A 20,488-nucleotide genomic window follows, 5' to 3' on the forward strand; every position below is an offset into this window, starting at 1 on the left:
TATTGTTTCAAGTTATTGATATTCTTTCCCTGGCAATGACAGAAGCAGCAAAACTTAAGAGCAAATTGGAATAAGCAACATCAAACCAAAAATATACAAATAAAAATTGATGCATGCTATATGTTTGAAGCTCTAAGGAAGAGTTCCAATGAAGCTGCACTGTATACCAGTTAGAGGTTATAAAGGAGACCTATTAGATATTAAACTTCAAATAGGATACAGGAAAATAGAACAATTAATAGTTAATTTTCTCTGCTAAATGTAGTCATGGCTTGCCAATCTTAATTTCAAGCCCAGATGATTTTAGAACCATAACAAGTGGGGCCGTAATGTGTTTAATTTGTTTATAGTTTAACTGTTAAATGGGTTTTTTATTATTATTTTCACCAGATTATTTAAAATTATTTTCCATTTATGTTAGCAGGACTGAGGCAATTCTTTTGGATTACAATTTGTTTCAGCAGGAAAGGGTTGATTTTATTTCTGCATACTGTATGTAAACAAATCACCATGGGGAAAATATTTATTTTCATTTTCACTGGAATCAATGGATTAGCAAGCAGGCAGGCAAATGATTTCAGAACAGTCAGAACCTATAATAAACAATGATTTGTAGAAATTGTTGTAGGAAATAGTTTTGATGTCTTTCTTTTTAAACTGTGCTTCACTCAGATAGCAAGATACTGTAGGGGACTCAGACCAGTTGAAATCTTTTCATCTGATTACCTAATCACTCCCAACATAAAGTAGGGCAATCTCAGGGTGGTGTTACAGATTACCTTGAAACCATTCTAAAAGCACTTAAAATGGGAACAGTTACATATTAAAGGGTCTTAACTAGGGGTGTGCAAAACAGGCCATACTTGATTCAGATTCAGCCTGAATTGGGGCCAGTGATTCGATTCTTTGATTCGGATCACTGTCCCCAATTCGATTCGGCTGAATCTGAATCTGAAGATCCAATGCTAATTTAGAGAATTGGTGATTTGGCCATAGACACAGCTTTAAATGTTTTTTCTACACACCTCAAGGTACCAGGAATGGTTCATGAACACTGTGATGGTGGGCCAGATGGAGTGTCCCACAGGAGTATGGAAGGGTCCCCTGCATGCTCATCAGCAAACCCAGAAGTGGACTGGAAGTACTTCTGGACCACTTCTGGGTCCAATGCTAAGCATGCTGGGGGGCTCCCCATACCCCCTCCGCCTCATCGATCAGCCACAGGGGAAGGAGACCTAGAAGGCACCAGTCACTGAGCTGGGGGGGGGGGGAGGGGGATGGAAGTGCTTCTGGTCAACTTCCAAGTCTGCTACTGAGCACACTGGGGACTCCCAGTGCTCCTGTGGGATGCTCTATCTGCCCCACCATCTCAGCACTCATGAGCCACCTGGTACCTTTGAAGTATGTAGAAAAAACATTTAAAACTGTGTCTATGTCTGAATTGTCAAACCTTTCCGAATCTCTCCGAATCAATTCAGAGGTTTCCGATTCAATTCAGAGAGATTAAAGGGTATCCCAATTTGATTCAGATCCAGGGATTTAGCCACTGAATCAGGCCAAATCTCCGCTGAATTGGATCAGTGACCGAAACTTCACACAGCCCTAGTCTTAACCCATTCTAAATGCCCCCTAAGGCCAAATCCAGAAGAACGCGAACAAGTAGCATGTGGCACCACAGATCTATCTGCAGTGTCACACACTGCACATGCAAGAATTCCCCATGCTGCTACCTTGCAGCATGGGGGGGGGGGGGGCAGAGGGGGTTGACCCTAGGAGGTGGTAGGGTAAAAAACCCATGCTGAAAAAAGTGCCATGGATTACATGGCGGCAGCATGTGCTCCCCAAAACCAGAGCCTGGCTGGCTGGAGTCACACTGCTGCTGCTGGCTAGGCTTCCTGCCAGAGCTGGCACCCCAGGAGTCCCACAGGGCCACAGGTAATGCTGCTAGAGCCAGCACAATTGCTGGCTCCAGCCTCCCTTACCCCACCTAGGGTAACCTGCCAAGTGCCAAAGGGCACATGGCATGAGTGTTCCCCAGGGACAACCAGCAACAGGACAAGATGTGCTGCTGCTATTTTGTGCCCAGGGAAACAAATGTCTGTGCTTGTGTGGACATTGCCGAAGTGCTTTAAAATGAAGCCACTTGGAGTGACGGTTATCCTTGACTGCTTTTCCAGGTCAACATAAGTTATTGTTGGTCTGCTCCCTGGAAACAAAGTAATTAATTTTTTGTCCTCCAGCATTCCAGAATGCATAACTCCCAATCCCTCTATCCCTTTCCACCCTCAAAAGCCCTACTGGTTTGCTGCTTGATGACTCCAGAAAAATCAGGTTTTTTCCTTAAAATAAGAAAATCTGGATTTTACCACATTTTTTCCATGGCAAACAGAAAACCCAGATCCCTGGTGTTAAGTAAAGAAATACTGAAGGTGCTGTTAACACCGGGGATCTAGGTTTTCTGTTTGCCATGGAAAACTGTGGTAAAACCCAGATTTTCTCATTTTAAGAAGAAAAATCCAGATTTTTCCTCGAAAGGAGAAAAATGCAGGGAAAGGAGGGTTTCCCTTAGCAGGCTGGCAGTGTTCTAGCCTGCAAGGGGATGGAGGGAGTGGGCAGAGGGTGGCCAGGCAGGGTGCATCATGTGTATGTGTGCACCTACACATGCACATGGCCACCAGGCAGCCAGGAGAGCAGCTCCCACAGTTCCCTGTGGGTAAGTCTAGCAGGAGGGATTGATGCTTCCATAGCAAGGGAGAGAGTTGGGCAGTGCTGGGGCTGCTACCCAGCTGGGGTGGTGCATGGGTCTTGGGACCCAGGGCTATGCAAGGCTGCAGGGCCTAGGGGAAGAGTGGGACAAAGATGTGGGCAGCTCATCTTGGGGGCGAGGCAGGAGCTGGCTCCCCACTGTTTTCTGCACACCTGAGGGGGGCATGGGGAGCACATGCCATCCAGATTTGTGCATGGGGTGGGGATGGGCTGCCCCCTACAGGTTCAGGACTCCCCACCCAGTGCAACAGGGCAGAGAAGGGAAGATGCTTTGCCCCAGCTGGGTGGCTTCACGGGCTTCACCCCAGCTGGGCAAGCAGCATGTGAGCATGGAGTGGGGGGGGGGCATATGCCACCTGAAAAGTCACTGCAGTGCCCCCATAGTCCCTATTCTACCACCCACTACCCCCACCCCCCACATGCTCTGCCACTGCTCACCCAGCCAGGACAAACCTGCCACTTGTTCGGAGGCAGCATAGTGGCTCAGTCTCACGCTGGCCCTGCACCAGCTGGGTTAGCAATGGTGGGGCATAGCCCCTGCTCCCAGTGCCTTCCACTTTCTGCCTTCCACTCAATGCAGCCCTGGCCCGACCCACCCCATGCAGACCCTAGGCCATGCCTCATCATGCCCTCCCAGACTGGTGGTGGGAGTAGCAGCAAGAGCCATTGGACAAGCTGCCATACAAACAGCTCCCAAACCAGCAGCACGCAGTGGTGTGAGCTGCTCCACCCCCTCCCTGGCAGTGCTTGCCCCAGCCCCAGCCCCAATCCCTCCCTCACTGCGGGGGCATTGATCTGCTGCGCAACACCCGTTCCCTCTCCCCTCTACCCACCACAACAGACTTACCAGCTGAAGGCAGCTGCATCCAGCATCCTCGAGGACTGCTGCCTGTTTAGTCAATAGCCAAATCTCCAGATCAGTGCCAAATCTTTTCCAAATCAATTCGGAAACTTCTGATTTGATTTTGAGCTTTTAATGAGTTTCCTGATTCACTTCAGATTTGGAGTTCAGCTGCCAAATTGGGCCAAATCTCCTCCAAATTGAATCAACTACTGACACTTCACACAGCCCTACTAGACAGTCACCTTGCTGGGGTCACCCTACCCCCAGTTATCTTTCCTGCTTGGTGCAGGGGGTTCGACCCAATGATCTTCTGAGGTCCCTTCTGGCCTTACAATCTGTGAATTTATGAATTTATTTTATATTCATAGCACAGTATTTTAGAGTGTGTTGAATTATCTTCTGATTTTTAAATGCTTGATCTTAACATATCTTCCTTGTTTCTGGGGTGTTGGTTGTAGCCATGTTGGTCTAAGGACATAGGCAGACAAGGCTCTTTGGGTTATTTGCAAGCTTTGCAAGATTCTTTGCAAGCCTTCAGGTACAAATGCCCATCTTCAGGCTGAGGAAGTCTGCAGTTGTTTTGGGCTCCTCCTGGATGGGATAGCATAGAATAAAAGCCCGAGGCCAGTATGCAAGAATGTCAATCATTGAGACAGTCAATGGGTGAGAAACGGGTTGGGGGGAGGAGGGAAGGGGAATGTAGCCCTGGTGATAAGATGTAGCTGGTGAATAGTAGAGAGGTTACCTGTGGTATCAGATGGCAGGCAGGTTGTATTGTGTCATAAATCCAATGTCTATATTTAGTCCATGATTTTTTATATCCAGTAGGTTGACGAAGTGAAGTTCATAGGTTCATCTGTGAAGGGGGTTTTGTAAATTTCCTTTGAGGATTAGAACTGACATTTTGGAGAGAGTGGTTTTCTTGTGAGAGATGTGCCCCCACAGGTAATTGGGGATTCTTGTCTTTTATAGATTTTTGGTGTGTGTTCATTCTGGTACACAGTTGTTGTTTGGTTTCTCCTACATATTTTCCATCAGGGCACTGGATGAGATACATTACATTTCTGGAGATGCAGATGTAAAATCCAGGAATGTTGATGGTTCTGTTGTGGGGTGCAGTAATTGTGGGGTGGTGAAGATATGTTGGCAGGTTTTACATTTCTTGTCTTGGCATGGTTTGGATCCATTTAGTGTGCTTTTGGGCAACAAATGCAGACTTCCTCAGCCTGATGAAGGGTGTTTGTACCCAAAAGCTTGCAAAGAAGAATTTTTCCAACTATTTTAGTTGGTCTAAAAAAGATATCACATTTACCCCAATAACCTTGTCTGATCTTAACATACTATTTTTAGGGCTGAATTGGGATGAATGCTCTTTGACAGGTATTTGTCACAAGCTCAGGGACAGGTTCAGGAGATCTTATTTCCAAAGCTGGGTCTACTACTAGCTTTTGTATTCCTTGGCAAATCACTTCATCCTCTCTGTGCTTTCATTTCCACTCCAACTTTTTGACTGTCTTTGTCATTTTTATTTAAAGTAGGAACTTTCCCTTACTATGCATTTATATAATGCCTAACACAATGGGCCCTTCATTACAGTTGAAGAATTTGGATGTTCTTCACCATATAAAATAAAAACCACCAACAAGAGCTAACCCCAGATCATTTTAGAAGCCTAAGTGCTTTGAATGAGTTGAGACTGCTTAATGAAACTGGAACTCTGTTCTACACTAATCTCATCCATCACTATTGCATATAGAAACAAAGAATAGGCTTATGATATGTATACTACATTTTTTCATACTTTTGGTTGCCTTCAGTATGCTCAATATGGATCTAGTATTAGAGGATTTAATAATATACATTAGACATAAAACATTATTTGTGAGATCTTCACCACTTTTTATTTATGTGAAACTTTGATTGCAGTCAGTAACGTTTTTGTCTAACAAAAAGTTAAATTAAATGTACATTTAGATGTCAACGTTTCAATCCAGATTAAAAGCATTATCAATTTTTATGGGCACTATGCACCCATAAAATCAATCATATCAATTTAAAATGTGGTAAGTACTTTCCAAACAAAGAAAATAAATTATCCCTGACCCACATGGCTTTTAATTTAACTAATTTAACTAATTTAAACCATGTGGCACCCACAAGGACAGCCCAGCCTGAAGAAGGAGAACATTGGGAACCTGAAAGCCATGGGGAGGCCAGCACTACAGAACAGGTCAGAAACAAGAAGGTAAGAAACAATGGGCCCCATGGGACTGGGAGCGGGGGGGCAGCAAAGGCACCAGTCGCAGGGCTCAAGTGCCTATATACTAATGCTAGGCGCATGGGGAACAAGCAGGATGAACTAGCGCTCCTGCTTGCACTAAACACCTATGACTTAGTGGGGCTAACAGAGACCTGGTGGGATTCATCCCATGACTGGGCGGTACATATTGAGGGCTATAGATTGTATAGAAAGGACAGGTCGGGGAAGAAAGGGGGGGGGGGTTGCACTTTATGTCAGTGAGCAATACACATCAACCCTCATCAAGACAGAATCCGAGGTTGAGGAAGTAGAAGGATTGTGGGTTAGGCTACATGGGGGGCAAGGAGAAAGGGATTTGGTGGTAGGGGTCTGTTACAGACCCCCACACCAAGGGGAAGAAATAGATGCGGGGCTCCTGAGGCAACTCTCGGAGACCATAAAAGCTAAAGAGGCGGTAGTCATGGGGGACCTAAACTACCCGGACATCTGCTGGGACACGCAGACAGCAAGGTCCCATCGCTCACGCAGGTTTCTAACTTGTGTACAGGACCTCCACCTGACACAGGAGGTGCATGGTCCCACTAGGGGGAATGCCATACTGGATCTGGTATTGGCAACGGGAGATGACATGATAGGGGACCTCCAGATCGGTAGCTATCTGGGAGACAGTGATCACCTTATAATAGAATTCAACATAAGACGGCGAGTGGGTAAGGTAACTAGTAGGGTGATAGTGCTAGACTTTAGGAAAGCTGATCTCATTGCACTCAGGCGATTAGTCGAGGAAGCACTGCAGAGTAGGAGTTTTGATGGGATGGGTGCCCAAGAAGGGTGGCTGTGCCTAAAGGAAACGATCCTTTGGGCACAAAGCAAGACGATCCCCGAGTGAGGCAAAAGAGGGAAAGGGGCCAGGAGGCTTCCATGGCTGACCAGAGAAATCCAGGGCAGCCTAAGGGCCAAAAGGGGAGCACATAAAAAGTGGAAACAGGGTGAGATCACTAAAGATGAATATACCTCCTCTGCTCGTGCTTGTAGGGAGGCAGTTAGGCGGGCCAAAGCTACCATGGAGCTGAGGATGGCAACCCAAGTAAAGGACAACAAGAAATTGTTTTTTAGATATATTGGGAGTAAAAGGAAGGCCCAGGGAGGAATAGGACCCCTGCTAAATGGGCAGAAACAATTGGTGACAGATAGGGGGGACAAGGCTGAACTCCTCAACGAGTTCTTTGCCTCAGTGTTCCTAAGCGAGGGGCACGACAAGTCTCTCACTGGGGTTGTAGAGAGGCAGCAGCAAGGCGCCAGACTTCCATGCATAGATCCTGAGGTGGTGCAGAGTTACTTGGAAGAACTGGATGCCTTTAAGTCGGCAGGCCCGGATGGGCTCCATCCGAGGGTGCTGAAGGCACTGGCCGACGTCATTGCAGAGCCACTGGCGGGAATATTCGAATGATCGTGGCGCACGGGCCAAGTCCCGGAGGACTGGAAAAGGGCTAACGTGGTCCCCATTTTCAAAAAGGGGAGGAAGGAGGACCCGGGCAACTATAGGCCGGTCAGTCTCACCTCCATCCTTGGTAAAGTATTTGAAAAAATTATCAAGGCTCACATTTGTGAGAGCCCGGCAGAACAAATTATGCTGAGGGGAAACCAGCATGGGTTTGTGGCGGGCAGATCGTGCCTGACCAACCTAGTCTCTTTCTATGACCAGGTTACGAAACGCCTGGACACAGGAGGAGGGGTGGATGTCGAATACTTAGACTTCAGGAAGGCCTTTGATACGGTATCCCACCCCATACTGGTGAACAAGTTAAGAGGCTGTGATGTGGATGACTGCACAGTCCGGTGGATGGCGAATTGGCTAGAGGGTCGCACCCAAAGAGTTGTGGTAGATGGGTCGGTCTCGACCTGGAAGGGTGTGGGCAGTGGGGTCCCGCAGGGTTCGGTCCTTGGACTGATACTCTTTAATGTCTTCATCAGCAACTTGGACGTGGGAGTGAAATGTACTCTGTCCAAGTTTGCAGATGACACAAAGCTATGGGGAGAAGTGGACACGCCGGAGGGCAGGGAACAGCTGCAGGCAGACCTGGATAGGTTGGACAAGTGGGCAGAAAACAACAGGATGCAGTTCAACAAGGAGAAATGCAAAGTGCTGCACCTAGGGAGGAAAAATGTCCAGCACACCTACAGCCTAGGGAATGACCTGCTGGGTGGCACAGAGGTGGAAAGGGATCTTGGAGTCCTAGTGGAGTCCAAGATGAACATGAGCCGGCAGTGTGACGAAGCCATCAGAAAAGCCAATGGCACTTTATCGTGCATCAGCAGATGCATGACGAATAGGTCCAGGGAGGTGATACTTCCCCTCTATAGGGCGTTGGTCAGACCGCAGTTGGAGTACTGCGTGCAATTCTGGGCGCCACACTTCAAGAAGGTTGCGGATAACCTGGAGAGGGTACAGCAAAGGGCAACTCGTATGGTCAAGGGCCTGCAGACCAAGCCCTACGAGGAGAGACTAGAGAAACTGGACCTTTTCAGCCTCCTCAAGAGAAGGTTGAGAGGCGACCTTGTGGCTGCCTATAAGTTCATCACGGGGGCACAGAAGGGAATTGGTGAGGATTTATTCACCAAGGCACCCCCGGGGGTTACAAGAAACAATGGCCACAAGCTAGCAGAGAGCAGATTTAGACTGGACATAAGGAAGAACTTCTTCACAGTTCGAGTGGCCAAGGTCTGGAACGGGCTCCCAAGGGAGGTGGTGCTCTTCCCTACCCTGGGGGTCTTCAAGTGGAGGTTAAACGAGTATCTAGCTGAGGTCATCTAGACCCAGCACTCTTTCCTGCTTATGCAGGGGGTCGGACTTGATGATCTATTGAGGTCCCTTCCGACCCTAACATCTATGAATCTATGAATCTATAAGATAAACACCAAAAGGCTTTATAGACAGAGAGAAGGAAAAGCATCATAAGAACAGGTGGTTACTCTAGGATTTCTGTAGGCTATTGTTCTCAAACTTTATCCATACAGTGTGTAACATTTTAAGCTCTATTATTTTGATTTCTCTAAATTACTTTTTTTTAAATTGCAACTTCTAATTGCCAATAGCTAAATAGGGTTGTGTTTTTTTTCCCATAGCAAGTTCAGCATCTGGTGAGGCTCTGACAGGTATCTGTCACAAGTACCTTTAGTCCGAGCCAAGATCCTGCTGATTAAATAGCTATAGAAAGCCCCAGGTGTTCGAGCAGAGTTGGGTTAAGCTGACATTCTACCATCCAGTCAGCTTAACCATTCTTCTCCGAGAACACCAGCATCTTGATTGTCTCTGCTAGTCATGCTGATTCAAATGTGTGTAACAATTAGTTGACAGCCGGACCAAACTAAACCCTACAAGAGCAAAAGAAGCTAAGGGCCCAGACCTTATTTTTAATATGTAGCCATGGTGACACTACCACGCTACAAGCAAAATGATAAACATACCAACAAAGGGGAAGGAGGGGAAAGCATTCTCTTTCTTTTCAAAACATGCTTGAAGTGATTTAAAACCTGTTTGTGATGACATTTTCAGCTTGTGTAGTCAGATAGTTCTGACACTTATGTGTTAATTTCTCAAGAGAAACTTAAGGGCCTATTTATTTAAGTACTTAAATCCAACATTTAGCTGCAACTTGCTCTTGAAATCTCACCCCCACAGTTTCCCTTAGTAAGTCCCCTAGGCATTGATGTTTCTAACAGCGGTACAGAATCATCTCAGTCCTAAGAAGGTTTTCCCCTGTCTAACTCTCTTAAGAATCTCAATAGGGTAGGTGTGCTTAAAGCACACTTTGCTCCACACAACATGCCCTCATGAAAACATACTCCACCACCCCCACTTTCATATGCAATAGTATAGTGGTTAGACAACTAATCTGAGCAGTTGAAGTCCACATTTCTGAAGCCACTTCTGCTTGATTTGAAGCAAGAGTTTGAAATCATGTCATCATGTCTCAACAGAGTTCCTTACCTCTGGATTATAGGATATTCTTGGGTGTGGCTCTCTGGTTTCCTTCTGCACAAGTTATATGCTGTATAAAATACTAAATTATTCATGGGGCCAGTAAGTGGAAGGATGACTTTGTAGTTTGATGTCTAGGGTGCTCATCTGGGAGACCTGGGCTCCAGTCCTGGTCTCATGAATATTTAAGGAGTGGCAGAGCACCTTTGGTGTCTGTCACTTCAAGGGCTGGGAGCAAGTAGCTGGCAGGTTCTGGCCAGCCCTGATGAGGCAGCTGTTTTAGATCCTGGCTCTCAGGGCTGATGCAGCAGTCTGCTGCTAGCAGCCGAGAAGACAATATCTGGCTGAGCTGCTGCTCACAACACTGTGGAGGTAAAACCATTTGTCAGGCTTAGGAAGCACCTGCAGTTGGTGTGTCTCCTGGTCCTGGATGGAAAGAATAGTAAAGAAGCCAAAGGCTGGCCTGGCATGCAATGCAGGCAAGAAAGCCAGACAGCGAAAATGGAAATGGAGGCATTAAGGGGTGAGAGACAGGCCAGGCCGGGGGGAGGTGTAGCAGCTCATACAAAAGTGCAGAGGTACATGGGAAGTCAGATGTCCGGCAGGTTGTAATGTGTCAGAATTCCACTGTCTATATTGAGTCCATATAGAGTCCATGCTGGACAACTGACTCCCCAGGTACCTCTGCACTTTTACCTGCGCTGTTACATCCCCCCTCCCCCTGCCTTTTCCTCACCCCCTGATGCCTCCATTTCCATTTTCACTGACTGGCTTTCTTGACTACATTGCATGCCAGGCCAGCCCCTGGCTTCTTTACTATTCTTTCCATCCAGGACCAGGAGACACACCAACTGCAGTTACTTCCTCTGCCTGATAAAGGGTTTTTCAATGCAAAAGTTGGCATCCCAGGCAGCTTAGCTAAGCATACCAGGAGCCTCACAACTGCACTACAACCAGCAAGCCTCAGGTCTGTCAAACATGCGACAGGTCTGGGCTTTCCCCAGCCAGGACTGTGTGTGTGCATGCGTTAGCTAGAGGTTATGGTGCCTCCTACCCACCTTTCACCAGAGGATCATTGGTCCTGGAATTTATAGGACTGCCACGCTGCCAACAGTCCCACTAGGCCTCCCTACCCTGGCAGGGTGCATATTTAGTGGTCATTCCCAGGACCTGGGGCCTCCTCCTTCCCCATAGCCAAGGCCCATACCTCCAAGTTGGTCCCGGCAGGGGAGCGAGCTCACTAGGGACATGTTCTTCCCTTGTTGGCTGGTGATGCAGTGAGTGCCCCATCCAGCTGAGAGTGGGGCACTCCCTGGTTTTTAAAAAAATGAAAAAAGGAAATTGGTGTAGACCAAGTGAGGAAGATGGCACTCAGTCCATCTGCACGTGGAGTTTGGGGAACCCCAGCAGCGGGAGGTTCACCTTCAAGAACACCAGCTGCTCCACCAAACCAGGATCCAAACTGCAGGTGCAGTGGGGTGTCACAACAACCCCAGCAATGCTGGGAACACTGGTTGGTGGACAGTACAAGTGTTGCCAGGCAACCATGGCCAGATCCTGCCACATCTGGCTACAGCTTGCTCAGCAGGCCAAGGGGTTGAAGTCCAGTGGCTCCGGATCCTCGGTGAGATAGGTAGCTACTGAAACCTTGGCACTACCTGCCTGAGGCTGGGGTCTGGTGCATTTGGACCCCAGCATTGAAGCCATGCCCTTGGCTGACATTGGCAGTGGCTGGTGTGGAGGAGACTGGCTGGTGCTGGTGCTGGTGCTGAGAGTGCTTCCACAGGAAAGAGGATCCCCCTCTTCTACATCCCCTCACCTCTGTCCTTCAGCCTCCCTGACTTTGTTGACCAGCACCTGCATACTGTAATCAAGGGTTTTGGTGGTGCCAGTGCACGTGCTCCTATTCACCCTCAGGTCACACATGCATGTGGACCATACTGGACCACAAGGGATCCAGCCATCTCCTGATACCCTCCTTCAGCCACCTCACCAGTGCCTGCATGTCTGGTGAAGGTGGCCTGCCCCAGCCAGGAACATTGATCCCCTGGAACTTCTCCATTTGGTTCTCCAGTTCCCTCACTACAGGGATCACCTGGGTAAGGGGGGCATTGCCAAGTGCTGAGGGTCTCGGTGGCCTCAAAGCAGGGTTTCAGGACCACCAAGATCTGGGAGATGGTACCCCACTCAGCTCCATTCAGGGGGCCACTGATCCCAATCTCCCCAAGGAAGGCCATGTCATGGATGACCTTCTGTTGCTCCACCAGCCTTTTGAGGATCAGGTATGTGGAGTTCCACTGAGTCTCCACATCCTGCATGACTTTGTGCTGCAGGATGCTCAGGTCTGCCTGTTTCTCCCGCAGTTTTTTGCCCCCCTTGATGCTGCATTGGAAGTAGCCCACCACCTTCCTGCATTTTAAAATCATCTGGCTCATAGTGGTAGTGGTGATGATGGCATCACCGGCAGCCCTGTCACCCTCTAAGGCATCTCTGACTATGAGGTGGAACTTGTGTGCCACACAGCAGATGCCCACAAAGTTGGCATCACGGACAGCCTTGACCATATTGGCCAAATTGTTGGTGACTATGAACCCACAGGTGAGCTCAGCCTGCCCAACAAGCCACCCCTGTATCATGCACTTCATGGCCACCATGATCTTCTTTGCCATGTGGGACTCATCCTACCAACAGCTTGACTGATTGCACCAGTGCCCTGTGAGGGAGAGAGAGGTGTGATCTCCACCCCAGCTGCTCCAGATATTGGAGGTAGAGTGCAAGGCTATGTGTGACCCCAGCCTTGCACAGCTCTTCCCTCAACTACTCCCTGCATGCCTCATATAGGGAGAGCACCACCATCCTGCTAAAAGTGGTGTGTGCAGGCATGTGGTAAGATGGGGCAACAAGCGCCATGAGCCACCTGAACCCTGGCTGCTCAGCTAGGGATAAGAGCTGGCTATCCAGAGCAAGCATTTTCCCAGTGGTCTCCCTCACTTTTGCAACTCGCCCCCCTTTCTGTCCATCTTTCTCCCACTGTTCCAGGGTGGCCTGCCTCTGTTTTGGGGGGATGGGGGTTTTGGAGCGAGCGGGGGGCTTCCCCTTGGGCACGCTCACACTGGTGCCAGGCTGAGTAGGAAGAAGGGCAAGGGGTTACTGCCTCCTGAGATGTAGCAGCATTGCCATGGTGGTGAAGCGTTTCACCTCCCTGCCCCAGCTGATCTTCCTTCAGCAGTGCTGGCAGATAGCAAACCTAGAATCACCTGCCAGCTCAAAATACTCCCACACTATACTACTCACCCACTTCTGGGTTGAAGGTGGGGGTGCTGCCTTATCCCCCTCCTCATCAGGCTGAGGCACAACAGCAGGAGGAGCTGCCTCAGCTGAGCCACTTGCCTGAACCTCTGCAACCTCAGCCTCCTCCGAGGTCCTGCTTTCTGGAAAAGGAGACCTGGGTCTAGGAGACCTGGGTCTAGGGGAACATTGAGGGGTGTGGAGCAAAAACGCTGATTCCCCCTCAGTCCCCAGAATTCCTTGAGGCAGGGTGCTCAGGTCCCCTGGTTCCAGCTCCAGCTCCTCCTCTGGCAGTGGGAGACTCATGCTGGGAGATGACATTGGGGTGGGGGAGACAGTGATTCTGCTGCTGGTGCCTATTTCTGGAGTTAGGGGAGGTGATGCAGGTACAATGACATCAGGTACAGGTACTGCTCCCACCTCCTTGCTTCCACTGGCAGCAGAAGCCTCATGGATGCTTGGGAAGAGGATGCATCTATATTTGTGGGGGTGGAACTTGCAGCTCTAGCTCTCCCCCTACCCCCACTTCCTTCACTGCCAGAAGACCTGGCACCTGCCTTTCCAGCATGCTTCATATTAATCTTTCCTGTGCTGCAATAGGTGTGTGTGTGTGTGTGTGTGTGTGTGTGTCACTTCTTTTGTGTTGTGTGTTTTATTTTCTCTGTGTTGCATGCATGCACTGGACTCTTCTTTGATTGTTTGATTTGGTAATAATAATTAAGAACTATGTAAAAATGTGTGATGTTTTCTTCTCTGCTATGAAGTATTTATTTACTATGAATTATGAATGTGAAGTGTGACTCTGTTGTGTGTTTTATTTCCTCTGCATTGCGTGCATGCACTGGACTCTTCTTTATTAATAACTATATATGGTGTCTTCTTCTGTGATGTGCTCTTAATGTGAATGTGTGACTACTACTGTACTTCTTGTTCTTCTTCTGTGTTGTAATGTGTATCTAAAATAATATATCTTCTTCTTCTAAGACCCTGAATTGTGTGTTGTGTGTGTTAGTCTCAATCTTAATCTCTATCTGATTTCTGTGGTATCTTTAGTCTGTATGTAAACTAACTATAATAATATTAATAACTAATAACTGTATATAATCTGATTCAGAATCTCTTCTTCTATGAATATCTGACTTCTATGTGTGTGTGAGTGTGTGTAATGTGTGCTTCCCTGCACAGTGATGGATGACACTGCCAGGGAAAACACTGAGCTTTCTTTTTTAAAGTATTGCAAAAAGAAAAAAAAGAGAGAACAAATATAAATTGAAAGAAATGAATTGGCTAAGTATTAAGTAGAGAGATTCTAAGCTAAGCTAAACTAAGCAAAACTATATCCTATCCAATCCTTTCTAAGAACAAAAAAGAGCAGGCAACTGACCGACTAGGAAGCAAGTCAGGAAGTCCAGTACCTTTCTAACGCTGTTGCTCACTCAGAACCATCTCACAAAAGGCACAGTAAGCCTGAAGGCAAAGGCTTTTTATTCTGTTTCTATGTCCCTCCCCTGACACTGTGATTGGAAGGACAATCATAGAGAAGTCACAGTCACTAGCCAGCTAGAGATGTCAGTCCTTCCGCCCCTGATTCCCACCCCTGCTCCCCCTCCCTCTTCTAAGTTTCTGTTTCCCCATAAAGGCTGCCTTCCAAGTCTCCAAATCGCTGAATCTCTTCTGAATCATTTCTGAATCAATTCGGAGCCTCCAAATCGATTCAGGACGTTTTAAGCTTCAAGTGATTCGATTCAGATTTGGAGATTTGGCCTCTGAATTGGGCCGAATCATCTCTGAATCGAATCACAAACCAAAGCTTTGCACAGCCCTATTGGCAGGATTCATGTCCTTAGCAGAGGCTACTACCCCTGCAAGTTTCATCTGAATCAGCCAAAAAACAAAAAAGTTATAAATATTTCATTGACTCCCCATTATACTTGTTGCTTGTAGGTGTTATAAGGTTTTGGTCCCTTTTTGTTTGGTGCCTTGCCCCCCAGCAATGTCAGGGTAAGATCAGGCTTCAGTGCCAGCTAGGTGGTTTGGGTGCTGCCCCTTCTTTCCTGCCACATCTTTGATGTTTGTTACTGGGGAAGCAGTTCTCTGTAGGTTTCCCGATGGGGTCTTGGCCCTGGGCTATCTTCATGGAGCTCCAACCTCCTCTTTACTCCACCCTTACCATTTCCTCAGCCTGGGTAGAAGCAGCTCACCACAGAACTTCCTCTGGATAATTTTGCCTCATCCACACTTCCTGCCTCAAAGGGGTTGGGTCTTCCTGGCCATTAGTCTCTCTGCCCCCCCCCCCCCAGGGCAACTAAACCTCGCCCATCTGGTGCTAAATTGTAACTGAAGAAAACTTAACTGAAAAATGGCTGGCATCTGCCGGCAGGCTCCTGAAATTCCATCTCTCTGGGCCCTTGGGGGATTCATCCACCCCTTCTATCCTAGTAGGCATGAGGACAAGCAGCTGCCCTGTGCCCAACCTCTGCCGGCTCTCCCAGCATGACCTCCCTAGGGCCCATCTGACCTGTGGTAGAGCTGTCCTGGTCCCACCAGCATGTGTCATTTACTTCCTGCTCCTGGGGGTCTGTGATCCCCCATTCTCTGCTGGTTGCAAGGCTGCCCAGGGGTGCCTGTGGTCCTGAGAGCCATCCCTAGCCACGGTGTCTGAGTTCTCATTTGGAGCCCTGCTGTTCCCCTGCAGCATCCCATGAGGCTGCTGCTCCCTGGTGGGGCTTCCTTGCCCCTGTTGGCTCCCAGGGCTGCTCTCTGCCTTGCCCGTCTGGGTCCTCCAGCAAGCACCCAGCTCTTTTCTCTGGCATCCAGGATTTCAGCTTTCCGGCTCTGTAGCTCGTGTCTCCTGGCCAGCGTTCCACTCCCCACTCCCTGGTGCCAGCACAGCTGGATCTCCAGCTGCCTTTTGAGCGGCCCGCACTTCTCAGGAACCATGCCCCTCGTGTTCACCGATCCACAGGCTCAGGCAGCTGCAGAACTGCTGAGCCTGTGTCAGCGTTTCCTTCCAGCTGCCACTCATCTTGGCTCCTATGGTGAGTATCAGGGCATGTCAGGTGAGGGTTTGGGATGCGTTGGGGGGGCTTTTGCCTCCCTTCTCACATATCCCCCCCATCAAGATGCTGCTAGGCACTCTTCCATTGTACTAAAACCCCCAGTTTTTTGTTTGTTTTTTTTTTGGGGGGGGGGTTATTTACAAATACATTCCAGTTAGGGTGACACTATTTGGATCCAGAATGATAGCTAAGCCAGCCATTTGCTTATGCTAAGTAACCATCTTAACTGTTAACCATTTTTCTGAATAAGCAGCAAGTGAGTATGTGTGAGTCTGCATGCTGTGAATGAGGTAAAATTTTAGGAATGTGAAGATGGTACAACCCGGGATAGAAAAACATATTGGAATGTGGAAAAACAACATGTAATTGGTAACAGAATCTGAGATGGACATATGCAAAAAGGTAAATGGTGAATGGTGATTGGTGAAGAAGCCTCCAGAAGCTTCCAGGTTTTAGTCAAAGTCCACACATTGACCAAAGAGCAGGAGTTCTTATATACTTTTATTGTAATAAACCCCTTTTTTATATATTGTAAATAGTGTTCTGTTATGTTATGTTTGTATTGATTTTTACTGTTTTATATTGTATTATATTGTATTCCTATCATTTGTGCATTGATTTTTATTGTTTCATATTAATATTGTATGGTTTAGGCCAGTGTCTGTAAAGTGATGTCAAATATCCATTCCCATCTTGTTCCCATCTTGTCCCCATGCCCTGTTGTGTAAGTATGTTGCAATTCTGTAACTTCTCCCATGTAAATTGATTTTTCATGAATGCCTGAAACAAAGGAGTGAATGGATGAGTGAAACATAATGATAGCAGGCCCCCTCCTAAATCACCCCACCATCAAAACCAATACCTGGACCAACAACCCAGTCATTGGAACCACCCGCAGCATTCAAGAAACAAAAGATGAGGCGACCCACCATTGTGCCAAGGCTGCACATGCTCAGTATGAACATCTGGAACCCTCTGGAACAGGGCTGACATTGCCTGGACACGCCCTCCCCATAGGAGTTCATAGGTAGTCTGCCCCATAAAAAGGGATAGTGAACACTGACTCCATGGGAATGCCATTTTTCATCCGGACCAGACTAGCTCCACATCACACCATCTATCCACCCCGGAGGCCCTGCCAGCAACCCCTTCTGGACAACACCAAGATGAAAGAGACCCCGACTGGACATCAAGGATCAACTTTCAGCCGGGGATAGGTAAATATCACCTGCACACTTCCTCCTACAATTTGGACTCTCTCTCTCTCTTTCTGCTCCAGTCCCAACCCGCCCTCATTTCTTGATCTCCTGTCACTTCCATCTCCCCTTTTCGGTCACATTTCAGCCCTTCCTACCATTTCTGCCACTTTTAGCCTCCTGGCCCCGCTTCTGCTGTCCACTGCCTCCTTCCCGTGTCTTTCCACAGCACTTCCTACCATTTCTGCCACCTTTCAGCCTCCTGGCCCTGCTCCCACCATCCATCACCTCCTTCCCATGTCTTTTTGCAGCCCTTCCTGCCATTTCTGGCGCTTTTAGCCTCCCAGCCCCACTCCCACTGTCCACCACCTCCTTCCTGTAGCTTTCTGCAGCCCTTCCTGCCTTCCCACCATTTCTGCTGCCTTAGCCTCCTGGCCCCGCTCTTTTCTGCCTCCTGTCACCTCTCCTCTCTCCTTATCTCTCTCTGCCTTCTCTTCCTGACCTTTCCTCCCCCTCTCTCTCTCTGTTCTCCGGCTTTCCCTGCACCCTCTAGCCGCCCCCTCTGCCCCGCAGCCCTCTGGCCTGCCACCAACTTCCTCGCAACTCCTCCAGGTTGCCCCACAGTTTTTATGACAGTTGGAGCCCTTCTCCAGCTCCTGGCACCAGCAGCCCCTCCCCCCATAACTTTCTGAGCTCCCCAACAGTCCCTCTCCAGCACCTAGGGTTCCCAAAGCCAACTCTCAGTTCCCTCCACACCCTCTCTAGTTCCCCTACAGCTCCAGTCCCAGTTTCCATCTCTCCACCTACCTTTTGGCTCCCCTGTAGCTCCAGTTTTGGTCCCAGCCTCTGTGCTGGTTTCTCTCCGGTGTCACTCCCCTGTTCTGCAGGCTTTGGGCATTGTCCTTTAATCAATTAACATCAATTAACCTAAAGTAGCCCCAAGCCTCAGTTCCTCAGCCAATTTCTCTCTAGTCTACTGGTTCTAATCCTGGTTCCAACAACTTTCACTCCCTACACTTTAACTCTTTCTCACTTTAACTTTCCCCCAGGTATCCCAAGTACCCCAAGCACACACATACCCACACCGTACCATCCAAGTTAGGAACTCACTTGTATGTATATGTAGGTGGGTGGTATGTGTCTGAACTGGTGAATATATATATATGTGTGTGTGTGTGTGTGTGTGTGTCATCATGTGAATGATATATGAATTAGTGATCAGTGTATATGTACTGAGTGTGTGGATATTGACAACTAATTGTTGTCTAATTTTCAGTGTTTATAGTGTGTATGAGCTTGAATTGTTAATAGGTGTGTATGTGCCTAGGCCGGTAATTTTGGATGTGTGCATGTGCCTGAGTTGGTAGTGTGTGGGTATATGCACTTAGTGTGTGTGTATGCACCTAATGGTTTTTTGAATGTGTGCATGTGCAATTGTGCACCACACCCTACGAACAGCATGATATTGAGATCCTGAGCATTGGCCTGACCCCACAGATCTACACCATTATTACCTGGTCTCAGGTGCATGGGTGGCGATGCTTCCCCCTGAAGGCCTTGAGTCTTCCAATGTGTCCCTTGAATGGCAGCAGAACAGAAAATCAGCTACCACATTATTTTTCCCAGGTTTATAATCTATGGAGAATTGGAATGGCTGCAGTGCCAAGGTCCAACGTGTTATTTTAGCGTTATCTGTTCTGACTGACTTTAGCCACTTCAAGGGAACATGGTCTGTTATAACTGTGAATTCTCTTCTGAGCAAATAGTATTGAAAGTACTCCACCCCCATTTCAGGGCCAAACATTTCCTCTCAATGGCAGCGTACCTTCTTTCTCAATCGTTGAGCTTTCTGCTGGTGTAGGCTACCAGTCTCTTTCCCCCTCCACTTTCTGGGATAAGACTGCCCCCAGTGCTTGGCCTGATGTATCGACCTGCAGGATAGATGGCATTGAAAAATCTGGTGTGTGTAACACCACTTCCCTGCAGAGGGCCCATTTGACTCCTTCAAAGGCCTTCCTCTGTTCTTACTCTAGTATTATGGTTCTGTTTCCTTTTCCTTTGATTGCATTTGTGAGGGGGGCTATAAGCCCTGCAAAATGGGGACTGAACTGCCTATAGTAGTTGGCTAGGTCTAGGAATGTCCTCATTTGCTTTTTCATCTGTGGGATCTCATACCTCTGTATAGTGGCCATCTTATCAGCCAATGGTATGATTCGGCCTTGCCCCAACAAAAATTTGAGGTACTTCATCTCAGCTTGCCCCAGCGCACATTTCTTGGGGTGGGCCATCAGGTCTGCCTGCCTCAGCTCCTGCAGTACCACCTGAACTGTACGTATGTGCTGGTCCCATGTTTCAGTGTACTCTACAATGTCATCAATGTAGGTGGCCACGTACTGGTGATGGGAAGCCAGTACCCAATCCATCAACCTCTGAAAGGTTGCTGCTGCACCATTGAAACCAAAGAGCATCCTGCAGGACTCGTGCAGTCCCCACAGGGTCTCAAATGCCATCTTGGCCCTATCTTCCAGATGCAAGGATATTTGCCAATATGCCTTGGCCAGGTTAAAAGTGGATGTACATCGTGCCTGTCCTATTCTTTCCAGAAAGTCTTCCACTTGGGGCATAAGAAAGGTGTCAAATTGTGTGATGGCACTGAACTTGTGGAAGTTGATACATAACTGCAATGTTCCGTCAGCCTTTGGGACCATCACTATTGAGCTATGCCAGGGACTCTGGGACTCCCTGATAATTCCTTGTTCCAGCATTTTTCTTATTTCTTCTCTTACCACTGGATATTGATGGTAGGGTATCCACCTACACCTTTCCCTCACTATGGCTCCTTTGGGTGTCCCGATCTTACGAATTGTGCCCTGGGCCTTCCCTGGTATCTCGTTGAACACATCAGCAAAGTCCTGCACTATTCTTGCCAGCTGTACCCTCTGCTCAGCCATAAGGTCTCAGCCTACGGAGACTCCTTGCCCTGCTGGCTCATCTAAGGCCCTCCCCAGGTGCACTGTCTCTGGGATTGGCATAGCTAGGAACCCTTCCAGCTCATGCCACTGCTTCAGCAGGTTAACATAATAGACTTGTCTT

The 20,488-nt window shown here is 48.1% G+C and overlaps 1 long non-coding RNA gene across 1 annotated transcript; it reads right to left on the minus strand.

The window, feature by feature from the left end:
• Positions 1–16,695: 16,695 nt before the first annotated feature.
• LOC109281663 (uncharacterized) lies at positions 16,696–19,737 on the minus strand. The gene is made up of 4 exons (XR_002088396.2): positions 19,221–19,737; positions 18,910–18,972; positions 18,203–18,297; positions 16,696–16,979 (listed from the first exon to the last, which is right to left on the minus strand). It is a non-coding gene; the product is annotated as an uncharacterized LOC109281663 (long non-coding RNA).
• Between the last annotated feature and the right edge of the window lie 751 nt (positions 19,738–20,488).

This window comes from Alligator mississippiensis, chromosome 2 (assembly GCF_030867095.1).
Source record: "Alligator mississippiensis isolate rAllMis1 chromosome 2, rAllMis1, whole genome shotgun sequence".
Lineage (NCBI taxonomy): Eukaryota > Metazoa > Chordata > Crocodylia > Alligatoridae > Alligator > Alligator mississippiensis.